The following is a 13,356-nucleotide window of genomic DNA, read 5'->3' as shown; positions in this document are numbered from 1 at the left end:
TTTTATTTTATAAAAGCAATGCTGCAACACATCTGGAAACCAGATATCAAATGAAATAAGCAATTACGCAAACCAAAGCATAAAAATATTATTCAATAGTCATGTGACATTTCATAAGTTAGTAGCTCTCAACTCTCGTAGAAAGACACTTGTCGTAATCAGGTGTACAGATGTACGAATATTTCCCATCAATTCATAAGCATTTCAGTAATTAGCACAAAGTACAAGTAATCATATGTTTTCAAGTTATGAGCGTGTAATATTTGCGATGCTTTCTACAAAGGAATGTCAATAGCAAGGTTAATGGAAGTAATGAGGGTGTCGCATTTGCAATATTTTCTCTAAAGGAATGTCAATGGTGAGGATAAAGGCCTGCCCTTTTTTTTTTTTTCTACCTGTGCTTCCGGAAAGGCACACCCTAATGGCTTGTTCTCCAGGTGTCTGACACAGCTGTGTGCTGACGACGCACGTGCAGGTGGTCACTTAACTTTCTTACGGAAATATTTACCGCTACAGTGACAGTCTCATATAAAAATATTTCACAGGTCAAGAATTTGCGTTGCAAATGTGTAGAAGCAAAATCTTACAGCATAATACACATCGTCGTCGTAAAAATATCATAACATCTCAGTCAATTCTCAAAATCGTCGTAGCTTCCTCCAATAATTTCAAAATCTAAAAAAAATTCTCTGCTCATGTCAAAAGTGTCATCTGCCTCAAACGTACTTTAAAAATCGTTATCCCATAGAAAATACATCATTCAAAGCTCTCATAGTATCACAATGGTTCTGAAAAAATATGAACAGTTCACAAAGTACAGACAAAATACAATTTCATAAGTGTGAAGTTACCCAACTGTGTAATTGCGTAAACATGTGTCACTGATGTAATAAAAAAATGTTCATCTCTCAGTTAAATGATCAGATAGCTGTGTAATTTGTGTTAGAGAAATATGGTACCGATGTGTAAAGTTGTATAAGCAAATACCATATTAGCTAGGGCTCCTTGTGCTTGCCAAACACATGGTACACAAAGTAAGCGTGTACCCCCCTGAGGTTTAATGTAATTATACCCTCAGATGTTACAGCTTACAGCAATGGAATGAAATGTATCACGGAAAACTTTCTTTGTAATTCAAAAATCTTTAAAAATAAATGTTTTAAGTACAAAATTAATCACTCAAATACGTGTTCTGTAGCGCTAAATGTGCGTCTTGCTGTAAGATAATCTCTGTGGAAGTGTCGTAGTTATTGTCCTCCAAAAGCTAAGTTCAGCAGAAGCCAATGTACTTACCTCATGATAAACAAAAGTAAAATGCTTTGCGTATTGATATCTTACTTATTACGCTTATTGCCGTGATGAAGAAAGTACTGTGCTGTAACGTATTGTTGTGCTACGAAAGAGGCTGTCTCATTGTAGCTATACTACAAAAGTTACTACTAAAACATGTTTTACTTCCCAGAATAATACAGAAAAACTGTGCAGATATAAAACAGATACTCCGCAAAAGCAACAATTTAAATTGTGTCACACATTAGTAACGTCGTGATATAATCGTGTAGCTGTCACATAAACTAACCACTGTGTCATCTGGCATTTCACAGAAAGTACTTTAATTCAGAATGTATTTTCAAGTACACCAAAATGTTGCACTAAAATCTCATTAGCAGTACTGGTAAATGTTCTAAGAATGTGAGCCTTATAGTCATTACGTAATCGTGCAACTAACAAGCAAGAATGTACACACACAATAACACTGTGACGTCTGTTCACTATAACAATGCATTGGTAATTTCTGTTTAAGTAAGTTCTCTTGGTTCTTGATTTGATATTTAACTTCCAACATTGTTGCATGTTAACAGTTTCTCAGTGTGACAAATTGTACAAGTAGCGTGAAGTGAAAATTGCAAAGACTAAGTTAAAAAGGAGATTATCTCCCAATAAATGGTTTTACATGTGAAATGTGGTGTAGCCCTTTGCTCTTCCTAGTATGCAGAGTTTCAAATTCAACGCAATTATCATGCGGTATTCGTCCATAAAGAATACTGGAATTTTGCCCAAGGTTAGCGTTAATGTTATTTTTCCCTGAGCCAGCCGGCGCACGCGGCTGCCTGCGGTGTGAGTCATTGTCTGTTTCTTTGTTGGCGCGCGTCGTTACTGGGATTAGGAGGCCTAACTTCCACAAATTCGCCTTGCCGAGAGGGCTCTGCTCTGTTAGAACCCCGCCAGTTCTTCCCGGGTTCGATTCCCGGCGGGGTCAGGGATTTTCACCTGCTTCGAGATGACTGGGTGTTTGTGTTGTCCTCATCATTTCATCATCATCCAGGAAAGTGGCGAAATTGGACTGAGGAACGATTGGGTAATTGTACGGGCGCTGATGACCACGCCGTTGAGCGCCCCACAAACCAAACATCATCATCATCATCATCATCATCATCATCCCGCCAGTTCTGATGAAATTCACGTCTGTCGTTTTGTCGGTAGTTTACATAGTCTCTTGTTTGTCGGTCATGTGGTGGAGAATTTCTCCCTGAATTATCACTGCATGGTGGAGCGTTGCGTCTGAAGTTATTCTGTCTCTTGTGATAATAATAGTTCTGGTTGCCAAATTATCTGTTTCTATGTTTGTCTCTGTCATATTCATTACTACAGAAATGCGATCTTTCTCTGTAACTATTACTCTGCCAGTGGTTGTCATACGGGTGGTGTCTGTTTTGGTCACAATTTACGTTGTAAGAATAGGCTTGTCGTGTCCAGTTATTGTTTCTGTCGTCACGGAACTTTGACTGATGTGACCTGTAGTGATTGTTTTCCTGTTTTCGCATCCCGCGACTGTCTGTGTCAATTTCTAGTTCTTGTAACAGTCCCTGAAAGCTTCAATGTCGTCTTTGCAACGTCCTGCTAAAATAATATGTCGTAAATGTTCAGGCAGTTTGATTAAGCAAATGCGAATGAGTTCTGAGGGGCTGTATGGGTTTGACAGGTACTGATTCTTATGCAACATGTCTTCAAAATATTTGACAAGACTGGAAAATTCAGATTGTTCGAAATGTTTCATCATTATGATGCCATGTTTTACTCGGTCTTGTGTGGCTTGAGACCAATATGCTGAGAGGAAGGCATGGTAAAATTCTCCTTCACTGTGGCAATCGTGAATGACCGATTGCATTCGTACGGCTGGTTCATTCTCTAAGTAGCCACACATAAATTCTAATCTGTGTTATAATGACCAGTTGGGAGGAAACCAATGAGAGAATTGATGGAGCCACGCTTGTGGATGAATGTCGTTGGCAGAATTCTTAAATGTTTTGAATTTACGTGTAATAATGAACAGCTTATAGCCAAAGTCATCATGTCGGCGAGTAGCATATCGGTCATTGTTACGTCGTGTCGGCGGTTCCATCTCAAAATTCGGTCCACCTTGCCAATTCCTTTCATAATTACCGAAATGCCCTGTGTTATTATTTTGTGGCTTTTCCGTATTTCTATGTCCCTCTTCCCGTATTGGAGCGCGAGTGTCCTCTGAAATACGTAATTCTTGCATTACCTGTGTCAGCTGATCTTGTACTTCCCGGATTTCTCTTTGATGTTGCGTATCAATTTGATTCAGATTTTGTTTCAGTTTCCTAATTTGTTCACTCTCTTCTGTGTCATTAAAGACTACCGGTTTTGCGTCATTCAGATTATCATCTACCTTCGTAGATAAATTATTTAGCTAATCCAAAAGTTCAACTACTTTCTCTGATAATGTACTTATTTCCTCCATGTATCTTTCTGAACCAATTTTCAGGGTATCTACTGTGTCCTTTAAATTTTCCTGAGTTTTTGCAAGTTGCATAACCGAATCGGTAGACGCAACTGAGTCAATTTTAGCTTGCAAGGTCTCATGATTCTCATGAAGAATAGTTTGCAGTTCTTTCATGGCTGCTTCGTGATTCTGTAATGCATTTTCATGACGCGAAAAAATAGGTTGGAAATGGTCACAAATTTGTGTTTTTACGTCATTACAGACTTTTTGACATTTCGATTCGATGTTATGTAACTCAGTAGTTAAATCTTCACGTGTTTGTTCAAGTGTGGTGTCTAACTTTTGAAGATTTTGTTCCATTGTGTCTAACTTTTTAAGATTTTGTTCCACTGTGTCTAACTTTTTAAGATTTTGTTCCACTGTGTCTAACTGTTGCTGTGTTTGTCTCTGGTATTGTTCCATTGTGTCTAACTTTTGAAGCTTTTGCTGTGTTTGTCTCTGATGTTGTTCCATTGTGTCTAACGGTTGCTGTGTTTGTTTCTGATTTTGTTCCATTCTGTCTAACTTTAGAAGATTCTGTCCCATTTGTCTCTGATTTTGTTCCATTTGTTGCATTAATTGCAATAATAATGTATTAGTGTCTGGAATCTGTTTCTCTATGCTTTTTGGCAGTGCATTTTCACCGGCAACATTCACGTTTTGACAAGCAGAAAATGTGTCTTGACTCATTTGAGAAAACGGTGAGGACCCAAAACCGAAGTCTACAGTATTTGCAGTATTGTGTTCTGTCATTTCGGATTCCTGAGGCGAGCTGTTGCCGACCGATCGATTGATAATGCTTCCCTGTTCACTACCTGTTTCACTGTCTACCCCATTATTTGCCGCCCGCTCCATTTCCCTATGCACAGTTACCGAATTACTACTTCGAATGTCTGTTAATTCACTACCCAGTGGTGCTGATAAGCTACGCTCGTCATCACTATTATTTCTCAGTTTACTTTGGAGCCGAGTGTTACGTTTTTCACTCGCCATTATTGTCACAATATTTCACACGATAACACAGAAAAGCACAATTTGAATAGCAAAAATAAGAGAACACATTAACATAGCACTGAAAATAATATGTAGTTAATTGCAAGCGCAGCTGCGAAATACTTGGTGCAAATCTACATGCATGCCACAACTGTTTACAGTACAACAATGAAAAACTACAACTACAAAGGAAATTCTCTCTGTAATTATGCGCTAGCAATAAACAAAAGCTACACTAATTACACAAACTACAAGAAAAAATCAGAAGATTCCAGTGAGGTATCCTGGCAGGGTCGCCATATGAAACGTCCCCTTAGAACAATTTATACACGACTGTGCTTAAACTGACACACAATATTTTTAGCACAACGCAATCTGACTATCAAAGATCCCTGCAAAAGAATGGCCCTGAGTAACATTAAACTATACCTTTCAGAAATCACTTACCTCACAAAAATCTTCATTACTCGAACTACTGCAATACAGCGAGCGCCACTACTGCCAGCTAAATAAAAGATTCAAACTACGGAAGGCACTAACTACTGATAGGGATGGTTAGCAAATGAAAGATTCTAATAGAGAACAAACAATGTATTTACCTCAATATTCATAATATATACAGCAGTTCATGACATTTTTCAAAACTCCGCCATCTCTCTCCCCACATCCACCACTGCTGGCGGCTCACCTCCAACTGCGCAATGCTACGCGCTGTTCACATCCAGCTGCCGCTGCCCAACACTACAATGGCAGACAACAATGCAAACTAGCCACATACTGCACACAGCACAGCCAGTGATTTTCATACAGAGCGCTACGTGGCATTACCAATATAAAAATCTAAACAGCCTACTTACAATTGGTTTCTCTTTGTGCGCACTTAGGGTTATTAACATGCAGAAGGTAGATTTTTCTTCTGTTTGCTGTCCATTTGTAACACTTAATCAAGGGCAGAAACAAGTTGCCAGTTATTTAGGATCCCTCTTGTATAGCCATTCTGGGATGAAGCAAAATTATTGTATTTATACAATGCTTGGATGTATTTACCTTAGGTTTTGTTGTATTTTATTGTTGCTCATTGTGAGACAAGCTTATTGTATTTTTATTGAGGTGGCATATATTTTGATCTTTTGTGTCTCTGGATTGCTGAACTTCTCCTCCTTGTAATTGAAACAGAGTGCAAAGTCTTTATTTGATATGCGCCCTCGGATTGTAACATCAGATCGGGATTTTAAGGCTTTGGAGCTTTTATTACATTCAATTCATAATTGTAATTAATATATCATTTATTACATTGAACTTATATGTAATATATCAAATGAAAGAACAACTCAAATAATTTTTCAAACAAGTGTTCTGTGTGAGCAACATTCGTCACATGACACACATCGATTCATAGGCGAGTTCTTCCCAGACGTTGATAAGTGTGTTTGGAGTAATTGTTGCAACAACAGCTTCAGTCCTCTTAAGTCGGGTAGACTAACTGTTAGCGGAGGTTTAACACTATCCTTTGTAAACCGCCAAAAGTAAAATCGCATGGTGTCAGATAGGATGAACTTGGAGCCTATGTGAAACAAGCTCTGTCGTCTGGCCCCTTACAACCATTCCAGCAGTGGGGAACAACTTCATTTAACCAATCGCCTACTGATTTATGCCAGTGAGGTGACGCACCATCTTGCTGATAACTAAAGTTCTGTGGTTCATCTTCTTCCAGTTGAAGGAAAGGCCATAGTTCTAGCACATCGAGATACGAGACACCAGTTACAGAGGTTTCACGATGAAAAAAAGCCCGTTAACTTTCTGATGAGATATGGCACAATAAAACATTGAAGTTACGTGAATCTCATTGCAACTGTACGACCTCGTGGGGATTTTCTGACCTATATATTTGCACATTATGTGTGTACACAGTTCCACATTGATGAAACGTCGATTCATCACTGAAGACGATATGATCTAAACATCTTCTCGCCATGCAGTAACATTTTGTTTGCAAAGTTGGCACGTAAACCATAGCCTGTGTGAGCTCAGGTATATAAACAAAACTCAGTTGCTCTTTCGTTTGGTGTATTATTTATAATTGTAAGCTGAATGTAATAGATGCTACAAAGCTTTTAAGGCCGATATTCATTTTGAAATACCGGGTTTACTATTTAATAAAGAAAATATTTGTTACGATCTATCTTGCATAACCCCCAGACAACCTTTACTGCACCCAAATTCTGCGCTAGGCCATTATTGTCCTTCATTCCCACACGTGGCCTGCATAATGCGCCCGGCGCCACATTTCATTCTGCGTATGCATTTACATGAATGTCCTGCAGTTCAAATTCTATTGATTGGCAGAGGGTTCATTGAACTACCCTCCAGCTGTTTCTCTATCATTCCATTCTGTCACAGCAAGTGGAAAAACTGAAAACATAAATCTTTCCTTGTGATCTCTGAGTTCCTTGGCTTATGACGATGATTTTTCTCTCTGTTTAGGTGGGCATCAACGCAATATTTTCGCATTTGGAGGGGACAGTTGGTGAATGAAACATTTGGAAAGATTTAGCTGCAACGGAAAATGCCTTCGTTTTAATGAGTGCCACGCCAACTCATAAATCATATCCCATTTAGCAAAAATGAGCTATTCATCTTTGAACTTCCTTGAGATCCTCCATCAGTCCCATACCGTGCAGCAGTACTCCGGGAGGGGACGCACAAGAGTATTGCATGCAGTCTCTTTAGTAGATGTGCTGCATCTTCCAAGTGTTCTGCCAATTAAATACAGTCATTAGTTCACATTTCCCGCAACGTTTTCTGTGTAATCATTCCAATTTAAGTTGTTCGTAATTGTAATCCGTGGATGTTTGGTTGAACTGACAATATTTAGACTTGTGTGATTTATTCTGTAATCGAAATCTAACGAATTCTTTTTAGTACTCATGTGGGTAACCTCACCCCTGTTGCCCCTATATCTATCTAATTTCATAATTAAACTGCTGTATGTATTAATCTACTGTGCATTATTTTCATTTAGTAAGAAAATACTGATCTGTAAAAATAATTGCCTTATGCCCCCCAAAGAAAATGAAGAATCTTTTGAATACTCTGATTATAGAAAGTGCCTCCTTTTCTAAATTACTTTAGTTTTTTGCATTAATTTAATGTTCTACTTTCTAATGCTGTTGTTAGGCGCTTTTCTCCCTTCTCATTCTCCATCAATTGGAATAATTGAGACTGAATTTCCTATGCACAGCTGTCAGTATCTGTACAAAAAGATTTGTTCTGATCAGTGTGATTCAGAAACCTGCTTTCACTGAGTTTCTAAAAACTCTCTTGACATTTGATGTCCGCACATAAACATTGTTCTCACTTAGCAATTTGTTCAGTTCATGATTATTAGTTGATTGATCTGAGACTAACTTTTTATAAAAGCAATATAGTCTCAGAAACAGCTTTCAGTCCTTGTTTACTCTTCCAAGGAGGGAATTCCTTAATGGTCTTTATTTTTTCTGGGTTGTTTTAAATAAAACAGTATAGCTGTGTCCTTTTGGCAGAAAAGAGTCACACAAGTGTGGCACATGAAGAAGCGCATGTGTCGGGGTCGGCGGATAACCCACACACATGCTGCACCTCTTCATGTGCCCCACTTGTAAGACTCTGTCCTGTCATGAGGACACAGCCATATTTCTTAATTTTCTGCTCTCTTCCTATTATGAGTGTGTTTAAATGGTACGGAAACAAATGTGCTTTTATCGCACAGTATAATTTCACAACCTGCAGGCCTACTCTGTGGCTCTGAAGATGGCAGTCGATACTAGTAATCCATGCCAATTAAAAAATAAAGGTATTATCGGAAGCTTTCTTCATATTGAATTAACCGATCGCTCTCCAGGCAACGTCAGGTGTTTATAACTACTACTACTTTGTAAATCATTTGATTGGCCATTAATCAGCAGACTGAGCAGTTTGTGAATCCCAGCTTATTGATTTCTATATTCCAAATGAAACAAATACCAGAACGCTGATTTAATAATTTCGCGCTTGGGCATTTGTTAGACAGACAAGGCTACAGTTGAGAAGTTTACTTTTATGGGAATAAAAATTTTGTGGTCATATCATTGTATTTTCTTTGTGACTCTCGTACGGCGCTAAGAAACAGAATGTACTCACGGAATAAATGCTAAAACTATCACCCTATGTACTTCTTGTGTATACCATCAAGTCCAATTTGTTAGAGTTCAACACTACAACAATTAATACCTTTCTGTCGTAACATGAGCTAGTGGATGCTACTTACGTACACTATTAGTATTAGTTGTTACAAAGTGCCGTCAAACGGACACATTTATCCAGTTCAAACTAAACAATTAGAGCTAGACGTTACGTTAACAATAAACGTTTTGCTGTTGATTCATCAAAAGCAGGAAGTAGCAGAAACTGCTAATCTCCTTAGTGTGACTTTTCGTGAAAATATTGGTCCGACTGTTGGGACGTTAATATCGCAAAGGCGTGAAATAATCTAACATATCCAACCCGCCAGAAGCTAGCTGTCTGTTAATCTGTGTTAACATATGGCGCTCTCGCGATATTATTAGCGGATATTCGTTTGGCAGCGCAGTTGTCAGAGAGCTGATAAAACGGCGGCTGCGGCGCGCTTTATCACCTGCCGACTGGAAACCATCGGTTGTTAGGCGGGGCCGTTTCTGGGGCGCACCGATAGCTCCCTCACACACCTGCCATCACTGGTCCATTTAAAACTATACGTCTGATTTGATCTTCTCGTCTTTTGGTTCCAATTATAAGAGCCATAGTCTCGTATTATTTGATATCACCTCTGCAGAAAATGTTTAGGTTTTTGTCCTTATCTATTTTCTGAACTACCATATGATATTGTCACTGAACATCAGGGTTAAGGCCAGGATAATTTAATACGCAGAACTGTGCTGTAAACGAGAGTGCTATCACGATTCTTCGTAGTCAGAAAGTTACGTGAACTACAACAGTAAGAACGTCCGAACAACTTTTGAATTACATTTCAACTGAGAATGGATTCGAAACTAGAACGTACAGACCAATCTTTAATGGGCGTCCAACAAAAGAAGTTTCGGCCGACGGAGTAACTCTGCAGCTGTCACGTGTACCTCCATTTGTAACAAGTATTACGGGTCAGCGGGTGGTAATTATAAAGTAAATGCCTGGACGTCAATCACGATTGTCCCTTACAACCGTAAACAAAGTTCCAACGCTTTAAGCTAAATTAAAACATTGTAAATAACACCATAACAGTAATTTACAATCAAATGACTTAACAATAACGAGGACGTGATCGTCTTAAATGACATTTGGTAAAAGTTTACGACTTACGCCATAGCTTAATGTTATTGCTTCATCATCAGAGGATGAAGAAAGTGGTTTTGTAATAGATGAACGCTTTTTGTAACGATATAACCATTGTATTTTATGTCCGCATGACGATGCAATAGTACTGACACACAAATTGTAGCCTTATATATGCTTTCGTCCCCTTCCACAATTAGTGTTTCAGAATTCTGCCTTTCGTTTAGGAAACACAGCGTTGCTAGTGCTGTTTAAAAGTTGTGTCTTGTATTGGTGGGACGTCAGCCAATAGAACGAACTCAAAAATCCTTCATAATCAGCTGGTCATTTAATTTAATTCTAAATCAGTGTCAATACTGAACATTTGCGTGGTAGTCGGATCCTTCAAATGTTACTGGTAGTTTCGGTGTTCACTAAGAATGCTAGTATCGAACAACGGACAACCCTGATAAATCACCAATCGACAGTCTACTTGACTTGAATGAGGAGATGTCAAATTAACTCATATAACTGTGAAATGATTTTATGATGACAAATTACCTAGATGAGTAATGCAGTACCACCCAGCTAGTGAAAGAAGTGAAGGGAGATCAGGAAGAAGATGGACTGAAGTATTCAGCTGAAATGGCAGCAGTAACAGGAACATGATGCTGGAATAACATCCCGTATCATATTAGACAACTGAATAACATCACCACGTTCACAAGACGGTTAGTTAATGACACATCTACTGAAGCAACAATAATGACTACCACTCTCCCCATTGTCCCTATACACACTCGCTACCCCTGTACATCCTTCTCTCCAAACAGCTCTACCTCATTTCCCAGTATTTTTAGCTGGTACAGTCTCCCTAAGTTTCCATCCCCAGAACTTGCTATGTCAGAAAACATCTGTTTTGTGCACCAATAAATTCTGTTTATATCTCCTCCTATCGTTATTGTTATTATTGTCATTATTACTATCGTAAATAGTTGCAGCAGCAGCAGTAGAGTAGTAGAAACACTGCAAGTATTAACTTTATTAGTTTATAATCAGTATTATGTACTCACATTCTCTCTGTAGATTCTCAGATCATTTTAAAACTACTTGTCACATTAAAATTGTTGTTTCTTTGGTAACTATGATGTAAAGAGTATATTGTATGTGTGGAACCATTGTCCGATGTAATAGAGAGACTGATGGCCCTATGAGATCAGATAAAATAAATAACTTATAAATTATAGAGTGCCGCGATCAGTCGTCCTTTTTTAGATTTTACTGCGCAAATCTGGATTTGCGTAACACAATCTAAAAAAGGACGACTGATTGCTGCATTCTATAATTTAAAAGTCACATAACAGTCGTTGGGTGCACCCACGTAAACTGATAAAATAAATAATGAAAACACTCCCATAGATATATTTTTTTGGCTGAAAATAACTTTTTTCACACATTCCTTTCCTTTCCCTAATTGGTAGGGTGATCTGTTTGTGATACCCGTGTTTTCCCAGTATTCAGATTCCCATGAGGTGGGGGAGGCGTCCTAAGTGCAAATTTTGGATAGGGTTTTCTATTGTGATATCTTGTTTGGATCAAAGAAAAATAGCTGAATCAACGGGATGGAACTCTTTTACATTGTAGTTGATATGATACGTTGGTCTAATAAGTGAACATGGGAAGAGGATCCCAGCTGAGAAAATTTGGGAGAATCTCTGTGAAATTTTTTGAACAGGAGAACAGAACGTGCTATAAAAATTAATACACTTACATCAGGAACTTCCTGTAATATTGGTTCCTACCTAAATTAGTGTGTTGTACTGCGAATTGAACGACGTGGTTAGGATGACTAATCCACCAACCATAGATCAGTGCAGCTTAATTGGATTCGAGCTTACAGTTGCCTCAGACGTTCCACAGACAGGTGGCATTGAATTCTGAACGACTCCTGGGTCCGACTCCTGTGTCTCGAACGAGCAGTTCTAACATAAATAACATGCATTAATCTCAAATATTTTTTATTCATTTGCTATTCCTTTTCAGTTTAAGTGATCTTCCACTCTATGATCACATTAATATCGAATATCGGAAAGATTATTTCTCCTCAAACTGGATATTAGACATCCAACTTCTTCCTTTATCTCTGCTACTCTTTAACAATTTACTCCTTGACTGTATTATATAGTCTCCTTGCTCTAACCAGATCACTGCAGACAACACTTTTGAGCCAATTGTTACCACACCAGTACGTATACAACATAAAATTAGCACAATAAACAAAAAATTAAGAAAAATTAGCCCCAACGTTCTGCTTCAGTAGTTTGTGTGTTTTTTGTCTCATATGGTAAAAACATCCTCCTCCAAAGTAACGTTTATCTGGCACTGGACGAGACAGAAACAAAAGTAATGAATTGTGTGTGACAAGTATGCTCACTTCCGAAAACATTTCGTTTTGCCCTGAAAATGACAGCACATCTCAAAACGCGTGCATATTATTCGATGTTGTGAAAGATAAATTCCCGAGTTTTGACGCCCCATTAAGGCCATAGGAGTAGTGAAATATAGAATGAGAGCTTTGATTTTTATTTGTTTTTAGATAGAAACTGGGTGATGTGGCTGCCGCACTTTATTAGTCATGGGACAATGTGAGGCGGCGCAGCTACCTGAGTGATAAGAGCAGAGTAAGTCCCGCTCGTCGCACCAACGGGGATGCCAGGCATTTTCGCTTATTGTAGGGAGGCGAGAAGGGTGTCTGGGATGTGGGCAGCTGATGATGATGATTCATGGCAGAGCGCGCTAAATAGCAAGGTCATGTGGGCAGCGACCGGGGTGGCGCCTCGCAAATCGTTTCAGTGCACTGGGGCCTGCCATTCTCCTACCAGACGACGTCAGATGGCTACATTGTCAGCGTCCGTTCAGAGAATTACACTCCTGGAAATGGAAAAAAGAACACATTGACACCGGTGTGTCAGACCCACCATACTTGCTCCGGACACTGCGAGAGGGCTGTACAAGCAATGATCACACGCACGGCACAGCGGACACACCAGGAACCGCGGTGTTGGCCGTCGAATGGCGCTAGCTGCGCAGCATTTGTGCACCGCCGCCGTCAGTGTCAGCCAGTTTGCCGTGGCATACGGAGCTCCATCGCAGTCTTTAACACTGGTAGCATGCCGCGACAGCATGGACGTGAACCGTATGTGCAGTTGACGGACTTTGAGCGAGGGCGTATAGTGGGCATGCGGGAGGCCGGGTGGACGTACCGCCGAATT

This window comes from Schistocerca cancellata, chromosome 1, assembly GCF_023864275.1.
Source record: "Schistocerca cancellata isolate TAMUIC-IGC-003103 chromosome 1, iqSchCanc2.1, whole genome shotgun sequence".
In the NCBI taxonomy this organism is placed as follows: Eukaryota; Metazoa; Arthropoda; class Insecta; order Orthoptera; family Acrididae; genus Schistocerca; species Schistocerca cancellata.
The sequence above is the reverse complement of the archived record's forward strand: the minus strand, read 5'-3'. Positions refer to the sequence as shown.